The sequence below is a fragment of the Mesoplodon bidens genome (genome assembly GCF_964165515.1).
Source record: "Mesoplodon bidens genome assembly, chromosome: 16".
NCBI classification, from domain to species: Eukaryota; Metazoa; Chordata; class Mammalia; order Artiodactyla; family Ziphiidae; genus Mesoplodon; species Mesoplodon bidens.
In genome coordinates, this window is record NC_138173.1 from 48,581,054 (window position 1) to 48,597,389 (window position 16,336).

A 16,336-nucleotide genomic window follows, 5' to 3' on the forward strand; every position below is an offset into this window, starting at 1 on the left:
TTTTAAAAGGCTCTCCCCAAAGCTCTTCGGGTACTGCCTCTTGGCATCTGATATACACCCAAAGAGAGGAAAACGTATAGACACATCCCAAACCTCGAAATATTATTCATAAACTAGTTTCTCTTTTACTTTATATTCAAGAAAGCATTTTAAAATTCCAAATATGGACTTTCTATGTTACAGACTCTGCAACCATTGTAGTACCTCTTCTTTCCCTCACAACAATCCTGGGAACTTGATGCTATTCTTTTCCTCTTCTTACTAACGAGAAAACTGAAACACAGAGTAGATGTCACTTCTATAACATCACTTGTCTAGGAAGAGAAGTGAGAATTAGAACCCGAGTCTTTTGACACTAAATCTGTGATGTCCAAGGAGAAAGCTTCTTTCAGCTCACAACAGTGAAGCATATTTCAATATGCATTTAGTATACACTATTCATGTGTTCTTGAGCTCTTGAAAACAGGAAATGTTAAGAATCAATGTCTGCTTTAAAATTATAACAATGAGTCATAAGAAAGGTGAGCATAAGGAAATATTTGGGGGAAAGAAAGGAGTTAAATGGCTTTCTCTGTGTTTCATTCCAATCTTCTGATATTAGAGGACTGTGAATAGTTATATATTTCCTTATTCTTCCTCTACATTTTTTTCCTCTGGTGGATTAAAAAGACAGACACTGAGGCGACTAGGAAAGCTAGATGAGATTATGCTGTACTGGACAAACTAGCTTGTTTAGGAAAGACTTAGGTTCCTTTCATTAAAGAAGGCACATTTAGAGAAGAAAGAAATGCTCATAAAATTGACAACTCAGAGGATGAAATGAGAGAGCAAGCCAACTGTGTTGTGGTATCGCTTTACTTTTTTAACAAGGGGGTGTTCTTGAGAAACCTTGAAAAGGACAGAGTTTTATTGAAATAATTCAGACCTGTAATTTATGAGATTTATTCTCACTAGAACATAATAGAACTAAATTCTGTTGTGAATTTAGTTCACATCTCTCTTCCTCTACCTGAAAGAACATTTAACACATCTGTCTGCCTGACATTTCAAAATTCTGATTTGCCTTGTGAGAAAAACAAAATCTCTCTGACATACCCAGTGAGTACACTGTAGGAAGGAAGAAATCTCTCTGCCTCCATTTGGGGGAAAAGACTGAGGATACTGATTAAGGACATGTGGTGGGGGGAAAAGCCCAGATAAAGGAGGGAGAAGTAAAAAGATGTAGAAAAGATTTAAAGACGTGCGAAAGAGATGACAATAAAACGAAGATCACCAATTTGTACTTAAGTTATGCATTGGCGCTCTCTGGCTGATTATTTATCCATATGGGTGGTGTATCTTCCCAACTGGGCTGTGAGTTCCTTTCAACTCCAGCACCTAGCTAAAGGTTTTTCTCTGCACTAACTGCCAAAAATCTTTGGCTGTCTACTCATCAGAAAGAACAAAATGGAGATTTGTTTTTTTTTTAATGTCCAAAGACAAGATCTCTTCCTATCTTTTGTGAAAGCCTTAACTGAAAAGAGAATTATCCCACAAGGGAAAAGGAAGAGAGGTAAGTGCTTTGAGGGCGTTGAGGTAAAGAGCAGAGAGAGGACGAGCTCCCTCTAGCCCAGGGAGCAGAAGAGAACCATAAAATTTATGAAGAGCAGGACCTCGAGAAAATGGCAAAGTTTCTTACATGCTAGGTGGCAAGATAGTGAGAGCTCTTTGGCCTTCAAGGACCCAGATCTTCCTGGACACTAGCTAGTTGAGCAGTAACCAGTGTAGATCAATGAAAAGTAGGACCTTCAGATGCTGTGTTGTCAATACAGCATTCAGGGCTGTTGCAGAATTCTGTTGTAGGGAGAGTTCAAGGTGTATCTAAGGCTACAATTTCCATTAGCCCTGCAGGGTGGGAGATTTGGTTGGATTAAGTTGACTCAAAGGAAACGTTTCCTGCACAGATGCATTTTTGGAATAAAAATCATAGCTGCTACATATTTCAAGTGCTTTGAGTCTTTCACGGCATCAAAAAGGAAATATAATTTTATAGTAAAGTTTTTCTTATTGTTTTAAAAAATATAGAAAATTATAATGAGATAAATGAGACATAACTTCACAGTCCAGAGATCACCACTTCAGAATTCTGGTTGATTATTTGTTCATTCTTTCCATTATCTATCTAAAAGACCAGAATTTTCTAAATGCTCTTTCATAGAAAATGGAACATTTATATAATTGTAACCTCTGTCATCTATTTCTACTACACGTTGTATCTTCCTGGCAAAAAACACATTTAAAATTAACTTTGTAACCATATGTAGAACAACTACCTAGAGTTAGCTCTATATATCTAAATAGTTTTAATGCCAACACTTTGTGACTAAAATTTCATCAATCTTGAGGGATTATTTTTCCTAGTCATCATTCTTTTGTTCCATAACACATCTTCAAGTAGATTATGTAGGCAATGTTGGCAACCATTTAGTTTTCTAGGAAGCAGCACAGTATGGTGGTTTTTAAAAATATGCATTGGTCTTAGGTCACATAGCTTAGGCTTTGAATTTCTACAATAAGTGATCTTGTGACTTTAGGATATTTATTTTAACATTTCTGAGACATAAAAATAACTACCTCCTAAGGTAAGGATTAGATAAAACATTAGGATTTTTTAAAATTTATTTATTTATTTTTGGCTGTGTTGAGTCTTCGTTTCTGTGCGAGGGCTTTCTCCAGTTGCAGAGAGCAGGGGCCACTCTTCATCGCGCTGCGCGGGCCTCTCACTGTCGCAGCCTCTCCCGTTGCGGAGCGCAGGCTCCAGACGTGCAGGCTCAGTAGTTGTGGCTCACGGGCTTAGTGGCTCCGCGGCATGTGGGATCTTCCCACACCAGGGCTTGAACCCGTGTCCCCTGCATTGGCAGGCAGATTCCCAACCACTGCGCCACCAGGGAAGCCCAACATTAGGATATTTATTTAACATTTCTGAGACATAAAAATAACTACCTCCTAAGGTAACTGTAAGGATTAGATAAAACATTATCTCCTCTGTTAACCACTGAACTAGACTGGAAACTCATACATTTTCAGTGACTAATAGGTGTTATTAATATTATTCCAGGAGAAACTATTCCACTATAGCCTCTGTTGAAGAGTTAGATCCAGATTTCAAAAGATCGATCCATGTATTTCACAATTCATAATAAATTTTTAATACTGACAATATATCATACTACATGATATGTTTGATGGTATACCTAAGGCTATACTTTATTTTATTGAGAAAAGGCAAGCATGTCTTCTGTTCATCACTGTAATTCAATTTCTAGCCACAGCATTAAGGAAAGAAAAAAAAAAAAAGATGTGCATTGGAAAGAAAGAAGTAAAACTGTCTATTTGCAGATGACAGGATATTCTACATATAAAATCCTTAGTAATCTATTAAAAGGCTACTAAGAACTAATAAGTTAGTTTATAGGATACAAGATTAATATACAAAAGAAATTGCATCTATATACTTGCTACAAACAATTGAAAACAAAATTAAAATAGCAATACTATTTACAACAACATTAAAAAATATAGGGCCTTAGAGTCTTGGGGCAGACAGGCCATAAAAAGTACCAACTCTAAAAGAAAAAAAATTTTTTTTAACAACCTCTGGAAGTGGAGGAAAGAACTTGATTATTTCTGTAGCTACAACAGGGAATGCCTTCAAAACCCCTCTCACTGCACTCCTTCCTCTATTGTACAAGAGTTTGCACTACAGTCAAAATACAAGGCTTTCTCCTAGCGCTGAATGGGTCAAAATGATCCTGATCCTCAGAAGAAAGTATAAGTCCAGGATATGGGCCTTTTAATTTCATGGTCAATACTCAACTCCACATTTGTTTCTGTGAATTAAAAATATCATCAAGATCAGTTCCTCCTCCCTCAAATCTGGGACAATGCTCTGTAGAGAGAGTGTCCTTGTTCATTCAATCCATATTTATTGGAGGCTACTTTGTGCCTAGGCACTGTGCAAATGTTGGAGATATTATCTGAAACAAGATATACCCCTTCTCTCAATTTGGGTATCAGATGAGAAATTAGTCACCGGCAACCATGAAGTATTAGAGAGGAATGAGTAGGCTATGGTAAATTGAGAGTATTTAGGAAGAGCATCCAGTCCACCTCTGAGTCGTGGGGATGGGGTATTAGTGATTCCAGAAAGATGATGGGAGGTGGGTAGGTGAAGCAAATTCATCTGAACTGCAGTAGCAAAATATGGCATGTAAGTGACCCATTCCTGGTTTCCTGTGTAGATTTTTCTCTGTTAGCATAATGTATTTGTTATTGAGGAAGGAGTCTCTTCTCATTCCATCTTACCCTAGAAGCTTCAAATCAACACAATTTTAATTTTAATAGTAAAAACCAAAAATTTTCACCAACTATTATTTGGATAAGCCCAAACATTACATATTTCCCTCCTTAATGACTTCTTTAAAAATCTGATATAAAATAGTGTCTTACTGATGTTTCATTTTTTCTTCTTTCTTTTGTTCCCTTGACCTCCTGTCTTATTAAATATGCATCATTTTGGTGTTCCACAAACTGTTTGCTCAATAGTAAGTGGTGAAACGAACAACAAATACACAAAAGAATATCATAATTGCCCTATGTGACCAGTATCTTCTTAGCATCTCTTTAAGTAAGTAATTATTCTGTCTTTTTTCATAAATGGAAATTCTTTCAAACACAAGTCACTGAGATTTAAGGACATTTATAATGTTTATTACCTATTCCAAAGCATGCTTCATCCTCCAAATGATTGCACATCAAATCTTATTTTAGCACAATTCAAAAACTTTCTGAATTATAATGTCTAGCAGTAAAAACTTCATCTCTAGCTGAAGAAGATAGCTGTTATAAAATTCTCACCATTCTTTACAAGAGGGTGTGCATTAAAGAACATACCTATCCACTGAACATTCATTGATTCTAGGTGCCAAGATTGTGCTGGGAATATGGTGATCAACAAGGTAGACACAATCCTTACTCTCTTGGAACGTACATTCTAGTCAAGAGGAGCAACATTAAATAAATAACTGGATAATAAGTACATATATCCATAAATACATACTTACATATATGGAATTTTTATCTGAATCTATCTCCCTATCTCCTGGATGTCTTATCAAGGCAACTAGTACACCTCCTATTTTCTGATCACCAGATCCCACTAGGAGAGTGTCATCAGTGTAGTTGTCCAGCATGAAGCCTGGGGGATGATGACATAGTCAAGGGACCTCTGGATTATATGTTATGGTGCAGAACCAGAGAGTTGATCTTGCCCTGAGACAAGACAGTAAATTGTCCTGCTTTTCTAACAAATAAAGAAATCGAATACCTTCTGCAGTTTTGTGTTTATAGAGACAATGAAAAACACATCTGGCCAATAAATAGATGCATACCAGGTGTCAGGAGCTGTCTTGAGTTGTTCCAGTAATGAGGTCACCTTTGAAAAATCAACTGCAGTTGGTTCAATCACCTAATTAAGCTTTTGAGAATCCTCTGTCTTTTTCCAGTATCCATATAGCTTGTGCATAAATTAAACAGGTGAGTTAAATGGGGCATGTGATTGCAGTCACTACCCTTGCAACCTTCAAGTATTCGCTGGTAACACTTTGCTCTATGATTCCCCTAGCGATGTGACGTTGCTTTGGCTCACTTCTTATTACTTTGCTAGGGAGGTTAAGGTCTAGGTCTTTGGGGAGTATTTTGGTTTGTTTGTGTGTTTTGAGTAGTGATTTTCTGCCTTGAAAGCCTGCATGATAAAGTCAGAGAGTTAATAACAGCTGCTGAGTATACGTATTCTAACTCTTCACTCAGGAAGGGGAAAATTAAGTACAGAATGGGTTTGCAGAACCACAGCGCCCCTTGTGACACTGATTAAGAACAGAATTTCTATTTATACCCTGCCAGTGGACCACAGTGCACTCTGGGCTAGAATTAGAATGCAACAATCCCCAGAAAGATCTGGGTATTTCCCTTTTCCTATGATAGTCACTCTGGTAAATAATTGCAGGTCCTTTGGGGAAATATGAGGAGAAAGAATTAAGTACTTGTGATGGAGAATCCCTCTCTGAGTGTACCCAGACTCCAGTGCTCTAACTCAGGTCTGGAAATTAAGTGAAAAGCTGTGATTTTTCTATCATGATTTAAGTCAAGTCCATTTTCACCATGACAGAAATTACCTATAGACTAAGTAGGACCTTAATGTGATACCCAAGTATCCAGTCCAAAAGAGACCATGACTTTTTAGCCAATTCCAAAGATCGCTGTGTGTCCCACTTTCTATGACCATTTCAGCCTTATCATCCACTATGAGAATCACCCACCTTGACTCCGGTGGTTAAGTTGCTACCTGCCTCCTCCACCCTGATAATCCTTTATTTCCATTAAATCCTAGAAACCATTTCAATGTCAACATCTCCCACCTTCATTGGTGGCCAAAGAGGAGAGACAATGCAGCAGTCAGTGTCTTGATGAAAGAATAGTCTTCTGGGTCTTCTCAGGGACCAGTAGGGAGTAGGTGAACCAATCCTCCTTGATAATGTCATTCTAGTATCCTTAGCTCCATAACCTCTCCAATACCCTTTATATTACACACAGGAACTTCTAGCATCTCAACTTCATTTAGTATAGTACGTGTCAAGACCAGGATTTAGATAACCAAGTGAACAAACCTTTAGAACCTTTCCCACCTATTCACGCTTGTACATCAAACGCAGACTCTCTGATAATTACCCCCACATTGATAAATTATGTCCCTCTTTCTTCCCTGGGCTAGCAGCCTCGGAATACACACACACACACACACACACACACACACACACACACACACACACACACACACACACACACACACACACACACACACACACACACACACACACACACACACACACACACACACACTTTCCTCCCCCTGGATCTTGCTGATATGATTTTATAACAGCCAAATATTGTATTATGTAGGCATGTGGCTCATTACTATTAACTAAACTCTAGATCCAATTAATTTTTTCATTAATTTCCTCTTTTTGTTCCAGGACCCAATCCAGGATACAACTAGCTGTCATATCTCCTTGGTCTCCTTTGGTATGTGACAGTTTCTTAACCTTTCCTTGTTTTTTATGACTGTCAGTTTTGAGGAATACTGTTCTGGTACTTTACAGAATGCCACTCCTTTTGAGTTTGTCTGATATTTTGTAGAATTGTAACTTTGGGGAAATAATTCTACAGAGATGAGCGCCCTTCTTATCACATTGTATCAGGAGGTAAAAAAAAAATCCACATGACATCACTGGTGATGTTAATCTTCATCACTTGGTTAAGGTGGTATCCACTAGAAGGTGGCTACTTTCCCGTTTCCATATTCTATTCTATGGAAGCAAGTCACTAAGTTTGCTGGAGATTTTAAAGCTAAAACAAGTGGAATAGATTCAATATATATTTAAAGGAGGGATCCTTGGACTCTGCAGGTTGTAAGGAAGGCTGTCTGCAAGGTGGGTAATAAAGCTGACACAGGAGAGAGATGTTGATGAGAAATGGACAGAATCATGATAGTATTTCCACACCCTGAGGTTCAGAGAAGCCCCCTGCCTTCTGGGGGGCACCACTGTTGTGCCAGAAAATCTCTCTTTTCACCTAAACTAGTTTAGGTTGGATTTCTATATGTACAATTAAAAAGATGCCAAGTAACATACTACCTCACTGGATTGCTATGAGAATTAAATGATAAAAAGTATGCAAAGTGAGTGCCTACTGGAGAATGAGACATAGAAGTACCGATAAATGTTGGATATTATTAACTGATGCAGCTTAGTATTTTGTATCTATTATATTCAAATGTATTATGGAAATAAATGAATGGTCATGAATTTCTTGACAATACTTGAAAATCTGAGATCACATGTTAAGAATATTTATTATTGTAGCACTGGACTCAATGAGAAGTGAAAAGAGTTGCAACTATAACAAGACCTTGCTGCTTGTTCAGTAACTAAGTCATGTTTGTGTTAGAATTAGAGGCAAGAAAAGAGCAGCCTGATATTTGAAGTGCATAATTATCCACATTCTTCTTCCCAGAGGAAAGGGCCATCACAGCTAAATCTTTTAGTCAAGAAGCATCTTTGATTCACATATACTATGAGCATCCTTAATGTCCCATGACTATTACCCAGAGCAGTTTTAGCCTTGAAGTGAAGAGAGAGGGGGAAATGAACATTTATATCTTTAGTACATATCACTAGTTGATCTTTTATGACATTTATCTATGGTCATGAAAGGAAAGAATAATTTGGGCATTAATGACTTTGATTACTCCCATTTAATTCTCCATTTTATACATTTTTTTCACAATGGGAAAATAACAGGTATCAAAAAGACAAGCTTTTAATAGCTCTTCAATGAAGCCATCATGATATTTCCATTTCTCTTAAGGAACTCAGTTATGAATTACTTCACATTCCTAATTTAGTTCTGATTTTCTAAAAGCAAATTTAGTATGAAAGAAGTGCAAGGGAGAGGCAGCCCAGTGTCCAAGTGTCTAAAATGGGCTCTCTCTATGTAATAGAGGCAGAATATGCTCAGCGGTCAGTGCCAATATCTGGGAAAATTAGAGGTGCTTGGCAGTGTGGCATTCCATATTGAAGGCATTCCAACTTCAAGTTACCAAGATGTTTGGTAAGAAAACATCAAGGAGGGAAGAAGGGGCTATACTGAGCTATCCCCAGACAAAATGGTGAGACAGGCAAAACCTACATGCCATGTCATCCTACCCCCAGCATCAGCCCCCTCCATCCTTCCTCCAGTTCATGAAACTGGGGACTTTGTGCTTAGACCCATTGTTTCAGATCTAAACATTCACCTCCCTTTGTAATCCATTAATGCATCAGCGAACATCTATCGAACAATGAAGAAATAAAAATACACACGTATATAAATTTGCCAGAGTTCCAATCCTCCATGAACTTGTGTTTCAGTGGAGGAGGAAAAACAAGTATATAGATAATGAAAGCAAATGGGAGAGTGGTGTAAGAGAAGGACAAAGAACTGCACTGGTGAGATAAAGGAGAACTAGGAAAAGAGGAATAATCCGAAGTGTGGATTAAGAAGGTGTGGTGTCCGGTCAGAATGGCCATCATCAAAAAATCTACAAACATGCTAACACATATATATGGAGTGTAAAAAAAAAAAAAAAGGCTCTGAAGAACCTAGGGGCAGGACAGGAATAAAGACACAGATGTAGAGAATGGACTTGAGGACACGGGGAGGGGGAAGGGTAAGCTGGGACGAAGTGAGAGAGTGGCATGGACATATATACACTATCAAATGTAAAATAGATAGCTAGTGGGAAGCAGCCGCATAGCACAGGGAGATCAGCTCTGTGCTTTGTGACCACCTAGAGGGGTGGGATAGGGAGGGTGGGAGGGAGATGCAAGAGGGAGTGGCTATGGGGATATATGTATACGTATAGCTGATTTACTTTGTTATACAGGAGCAACTAACACAACAATGTAAAGCAATTATACTCCAATAAAGATGTTAAAAAAATAAAAATAAAAGAAGATGTGGTGTGAGAAATGCTGAGTGAGGAGTCCTTAGAAGACCATGTGCAAAGAAGTCAATGAGGAAGAAGATGAAGGAAAATATATGGATTTGATGATTTTAATATAACTATAAAATGCAGTTTAAATGAAGTGATTCACTGATTGAATTCATTTATTCATAAACAAATACTAAAAAAGGAAACAAGCGAATTGCAGTGATCTATATGAAGACATAATACATTTACTATAAGAAGATCAGCATTTCTCCTCTATATGTTCAGGATTGGAGGCAAAAGAGAAATATCTCACTTTTTATTGTCAAAAGGTTTACATAATTATCAGGTATGTTAAATCAAAAAAGAAAGAATGGGCTTTAAGAATATGGAAAATGTCCTTTTCCCATAGAGACAGATTATCTACTGGAGGCCTCAGCTGACTGAAGGCTCATTAGAAGACTTTAATGAGTGGCACCACCTTGGAAGTATCTATGGCCCCGAAATAAAGACGAAAAGGCAACAAAGAGGGACTAACTGCTACCCTTAGGCAGGCAAATCAAAGCACCTCTTCCTAAAAAGAGATAGGAAAAATCACTTCTAAGCATCATTATCCTTTTGCTCTTTTCTGAATAACTCAAATCAACTGGTATCCCACCACGGGTTTGCTGTCCTTTTTGTTCTATGGGGAAACCTGCCTGTGGTGGATACCTATTATTTCTATCTTGCAAGCATCCCTTATCCCTTCTTCCGCTGACTGGATATTTTATTTCTTTTTGAGAGGGTTCTTCCCCTAGAGGATGCACAAGGATAGCCAACCAGACTCCTTTGACAAAGACTGATCTGCTCACCAGAACACAGATTTGCTTTCTTTGTAAGATTGCAAACTTTGTCATCTGTGTAGGGCTGGAACTGCACTCTGGACACAGTCTGATGGAGAATGAAGCCAAACCAGAAAGCAATGCTGAGAGCAAGTGAGAGAGAGAGAAACACATTCTAGCTGATGTTGTTAAGCCTTGGATAAGCCCAACCACCCTTTGTACTTCTGAGTTACATGGCCCAGGGAATTTCCTTTTTTACCTAAGTTAGTTAGAGTTGAGTTTCTGTCACTTGCTATTAAGAATCCTGGATGCAATATGTTTTTGAACTACACATTTGGGTAGGAAATCAGTCTTTACTGTGAAATCAAAATCTGCCCATTTCATGATTATGCTTAGTATGCATGCTATAGCATGAAGATGTTCAGATAATCATACCCACCTTAAGATTAATTACTGAGAAAGGAAGAAGAAAAACAACCGGGATGAAGATAAAGTATATTTTTCATTTTCTTTCACTACCTACAGAAAGGAATGGGTGAGTTGTGCTGATACTCTAAGGGAAATTCCATTTTGATTTTCCCAATGAATTGCTCATGGAAAATTAGGAAAATGGTGTTGTCATTACCAAGTGGCTCTAGTCCTGGAGATGACATCTATTGGAGGCACACACTAAAGGAAGAAGGAGTTAAGAAAAAGCAAGTAAAAAGTCAAACATTAACTAATCATCTATTTTGGGCTAGACATGGCACTAAATTTAAGTGGGGAGGGAAGGAGGAAACTTAAGAGGGAGGACAACTTGGTCCAGATGGACACATACCACACAGTTCTGTGAAAAAGCACAACTACATTATAGTAGGGTTAGCAAAACTGCATTAATTTGTAACAATGGCAAAAGAAAGTAGGGTTACAAAGAATCTGAACTGTGAGATATAAAATACATCCCCAGTGACTGCATTGTTCTTAGAAGATTCCCAGAAAGTTCTCTCTGTATGAATGAATAAAAAGGAAACACATCACTTTTAATAGAATACACACAATCTAAGTTGTGAATGTTGAGAAAGAAATTAGGGGTAAAGTAATGGAGAACAAAACTCATATTTGGCATTTTCCTATTCTGAGCACTCCATAGAGAAAAATCTAATTTTTTTCTGCCCTTATCAGGTAAAGCTATTGATTCAGGGGAATAGGTTATGCGGAAACCATGGAAGTTTCTAGTCAGGCAGACTCTGGGTTCAACACTATTACTCCAGGCAAGAGATGAGCATCTCTGAACTTCAACGTCCTCGTCTGTCAAATGGGAATAATAATAATGATTCTCTTACGGGATGGTTGTGAGGGGTGAGTTAAATAAAGACGAGAATTTGACCCAGGAAACTTTTGTACCTCTCCTTTTAAGGGAGGAAAATTTTCAAAATTTTCAGGAATTAAGGTAGAATACACTGAAAATGAATAGTTTGCAGGTGAGGCGGCTCTGAGACCTCGAGGCTGAAAGAGCCGGATGCTCAGGACACCTAGGGCGCTTCCTGTCCCGACGTGGCAAGAGGACCGACCCCTCTCTGCGCAGGGTCACCAAATGGCCCGGTTCCAGTTTAGGTGTCAGAATCTATCCATCTCCAGTTTGTGTCCTTTTCTTTTTGCAATTTAAAGTTGGACTGGAGGAGCAAGGATGGAGGTAAAACGTGCGTTAAAAAAAATTACAGTTCAGATTACAAGGACAACAAAATCACCAAGGTCAGGGTAGGTGTCAGCGAACTATGCAAAATCCTGCGTAATGAGGAGTCATAAACGCTCTGAAAAGAATTCTACATTTTAATTTTAGAAGCTCTTTCCAAAGTCCCCTACAGCCTGCCGCTTGCCACCCTTTGGCCCCCTCTCCCGGCTATCGATCATCACGCTCCTTTCCTCCTTTTTCCTTCCAGTAAAAGTAAGCATCCGAAAAACTTCAATTCTTCTCTAGAAGTCCTAAGCCAATTTCGCAGTCGCGGAGCTTTTTCATTGCTTTAACCCAACTTTCTTTCGTTTCTTTGGCGAGAACCTGAAATTAGGGCTGCCCGACAGCCTGGAGCCCTAAATCGGGGAAGCGTGGGGCTTAGTTCCGGTGAAACCTTCTGGTGCCTGTGCGGGAAGCTCATTTTCCCCCCGGGGTGGGGTTCAGAGTGCCGGCAGGGACCTAACAGGGCGCTCGCTCAGGTTCCGAGCCCAAGTCCCTGGCGGCGGGGACGCGCGCGCGGCGTGGGTGGGCGCTTTAAGCCCGAGCGGCGGCTGCAGCACTAGCTATTTTTAGCGGCGCGTCGCCCCCCTTTCTCCCGGCCTCCGGCTTGGTAGATTCCGGCGGGCGGCCGCCGCTCCGCGGCTCCCTCCTGTCTCCCCCGCAGTCACTCGCTCTTGGTAGCGTCCACGCGGGCAGGTCTGGAAACTGAGCATGTCTGGAAGCGCTCGGCGGCCTCGGCGGCGGCGGTGGCAGAGCCAGGCTGCGTCAGGCTAAGCCCATTCACCACCGCGCGGCCGCAGGAGCGCAGCGCCGACGCCGCGCCGCCCAGCCCAGCCGAGAGGGGCGCACTAGCCGCCGCGGGGCCCGCCGCCGCTCACCGCAGCCCCCTCCTGGCGACCCGCAAGTAAGTTTGTGAGGCGGCGGGGCGGTGGGGCGACGGCTTGGCGCCCCGGGGAAGCCCACGCTGGCAGGCGGGAGGCACGGCTGGCGCTCCGGAGAACCGGCTGGCCGCTGCCCCAGGTGCCCGGCGCCTCGGCGAGCCTCTTGGCCAATTTGAAAGTGGTGGCCACTGGGATGTTCTAGCGGGGCGGGGGCCGGCAAAGCAGGAAGTCTGAACCGACTCCGGCGGAGGCCGAGGGGGCCGACTGGGGCAGAGGACCGCGCAGCGAGAGAGCGGGCTGGTGCGGGCTGGGTTTGGCATGCGGGCTCCCGGCCGAGAACAGCCGCAGAGGGAAAGCCGGGTGTCTCCGGGGGACAGGGTTGAGAGCGCCGTGTGGGAGGCATAGTAGAGGGTGAGCGTGTCCTGGCCGGAGGGGCGGGAGGGAAGATGGATGGAAAGTGGGGCGCGTGGAAAGCGGATTTGAACCAGAGCTTAGGACGCCGGTGGAGGGGGCCGTGGGCTCCGGGAAACGAGTGGACTCGAATAATTTGGGGAGTCTGTACCAGGTCAGGGCGATATAATGATGGAGAGGGACAGCTTTGGATCGAGGTCTTCGAAGCGAATACGCGAGGCCAAATGTTGGGAACTGGATGGACAGAGGATGGAGGCAGAAAGTGGCCTGGAAGGGCCAGTAGGAAAATCGCTGAGGGATTTGGGTGAAGGGGAGGAGGAGCGCGGTGCAGAGATCGAGCGGAGGAACGGGGCTGCTGCTGCGGCTAAAAGGCTCAGGAAAGGCTTGGAGGCTACTACGTGCGGTCCCCTGAATAGTGAATTAGTAGTGGTTCTCTGAGGTTTACTTGCACGCCAGGCTCCTCCTTCGTTTTCTACCTCGCTTGTTAACAGGGCAGCTCGGTTTAGGCAAGCCTGTAGATTTGGACAGATTAAGCAACCGGGAAGGTAGTCATTTGCAGGGGAGCTGCCAGTGCTTCCCTTGAGTGGCTCCCGGCACCCTCAGGGTGCCATGTAGGGTCTGAATGTGTGTGTTTCAGGGGATGGTGGAGGGTGATTTCTGCTCTAGGCCACAGAAATCCGCGGTCTCGCCCGGGAGGTTCTGTGTTTGGGGCCGGGAAGTCAGGCAGAAGTCTGCAGTGTGCAACTCGCGGCGGGGCGTGTGAGTATGCGTGTGTGCGCGCCTGTGCGCGTGTTGCCCGCCCGGGGTCGCGTGTGTTGCTGCAGTCTTTCTCCATGGCGAGGAGATCCAGGGCTCCACAGGCGGCACGGGGAGGGGATTAAAGGAAACGTGCTTCCCTACCTCTCTTCTGCCTCCTTTCCCTAAGGTCACATTCTTTGCTCGTCCAATGATGCTCTTCTCTAACCTCTTCTCCCGACTCCTGCACGTTCCAGACCTGACGCCGATCTTGTCCTCTGATTCGGTGCCCCGGAGGACGCTGCTGTCCCTCCTCTGCCAGAGGGAATCCGAGGAGTCCCGCTGGTTAGAGGGGCTCCCGAATCCACCAGTCTTTGCCTGGGGCGTCACTCCGGGGGTCCTCAGTTCACTCTGCTGCCCCTGCAGGTGACGCAGTGATGTTGCCCCACGGACCCCAGTGATGGCTCCAAATAGCCAGCACTTACTGGTTCTCGGGAGGTGGGTCTCCCCGGAGTTCCCCACAGGTAATTGTAACTTAAAAAGAAAAAGACCAGATTAGTAGAACAAACAAGCACTGAGGGCAAAAAGCTTTATGTAAAAGCGCCTCTTAGACTCACAAATATTTTACCCACCAACCACAAGAAGGGGAAGAAGCTTCTACAGCGTACGCATCTGAAACTGGAGGGGAGGGGGCGGCGGAGCGGGAGTTGTCACCATGTCCACGGCTTCTTAGACGCCATCCAGCTTGCTGTTTCCTGTCCTCCGGGCCATATTTTAAGCGAGACTTTACCAAGTACAGGAAATGAGGATGAAGGCGACTCTGGAAACCTGTGCCATCTGTGGAGGGACTCAAAGAAGGGAGAGCGAGAGCTGTGCTTACTGCCTGCCAGATATCTCAGAGGGCTGGGCTCTGAGACTGTGTGTTCAGACATCACAAATAATTCTGAACATCCAAACTGCAGGGGGGAGACTCAGATGAAGGGAAGTGAGAAACTCTAAAAAAGTGATGAGGACCGTAGTGTGGGGTTGTCTTGCAAGGTGATCACTGACCTGTGGAGCGACACAGCAGAAAGAACAGCAAGCTTCTCATGGCTAGGGGCACATCATCTTATTCCATAGGACAGTGGCTGGCCCAGTTTCTAGTACAGTAACTATTGAAAAATACCTTTTGAAATATGGCCATGATTCTGGATATCTGAAAAGTTTGACTACAAAGACATATACTGTCATTTTCTGCTTCTATTACTATGTTTCTTTCATTGATTATTATTAGAACATGTGGTGAAGGTAAAATAAATTATTATCTTACCCGTTAATCCCGTTCTCCCCAGAGTGCTGCTCAAGTAGATATAACCACATATGTTTGCCTGTTTTTTTGTTTTGGGAGTCATGGAGGAAGGAGAGTTGGGCACATTGATTAGGATGTCACATAAAGGCAGAGTTTAGGCACCTGAAGATTTTATGCGTGTGTGGAGGTGAAAGCTTCATGTATATAATGCTAAATTCAGTGCAAAATGAGAAAACCCTTCTGTCTCCACTCCTCACCTCCTGCATTTGAAATACAAAGGATTGTACCCTTGGGCTGGTTCCTAGTCCTCTGAAGCCTAGCTTAATAATTTTCCTGGAGGATTGTTCCCTAAATTCAGGTACACTTTAGGAAATAATCAGTGGACTCTTTGCAGCCCTAAGATAAAGTCATTAAAAAAAAAAGTGGTGAAATGGCTTGATGAAGCAGAATAATGAGTGAGAGAAATATTAACCAAAGTGGAAGAAGAGAAATCACTTTCTCTTGCCTCGGGGTTAGATCTTATTGATAGGCTTAGAACAGTGGTTCTCAACAGGGGCAATTTTGCCCCCCAGGGGACACTGGCAATGTCTGGAGATGTTTTTGGCTGTTACAACTGGGTGGGGAGGGGTGCTACTGGCATCTCGTGGGCAGAGGCCAGGGATGTTGCTAATATTCTACAAGGCATTGGGTAGTCCCCCATAACAAAGAGTTATCCAACCCCACATGTCAGTAGTGCTGAAGATAAGGAACCCTGGCTTAGAACTAGGTATGATTATAATGAAAAGCAGCTCCTGTCAGGATGCTTTCACATATTCCTATTGGAAGTCTATCTTGAAAATCAAGAGTAGTTAATATTAAGAGACTTTCTTTGCAAATGGCCCCATATTCAAAAACAGTTGCTTTAAGGAAATTAAAGAGGTGTCC

The 16,336-nt window shown here is 42.4% G+C and overlaps 1 protein-coding gene across 2 annotated transcripts in view; it reads left to right on the forward strand.

Annotated features, from left to right (window-relative positions):
- The first annotated feature begins 12,796 nt into the window (after nt 1–12,796).
- OXR1 (oxidation resistance 1) overlaps nt 12,797–16,336 on the forward strand; it is a 445,571-nt gene continuing 442,031 nt past the window's right edge. The window contains exon 1 of one of the 2 annotated variants that reach the window (XM_081258120.1): nt 12,797–13,001. The gene's annotated coding sequence lies outside the window, so the exon portion shown is untranslated. The remainder of the gene's footprint in view (nt 13,002–16,336) is intronic. The other variant, XM_081258119.1, reaches the window with a different exon arrangement.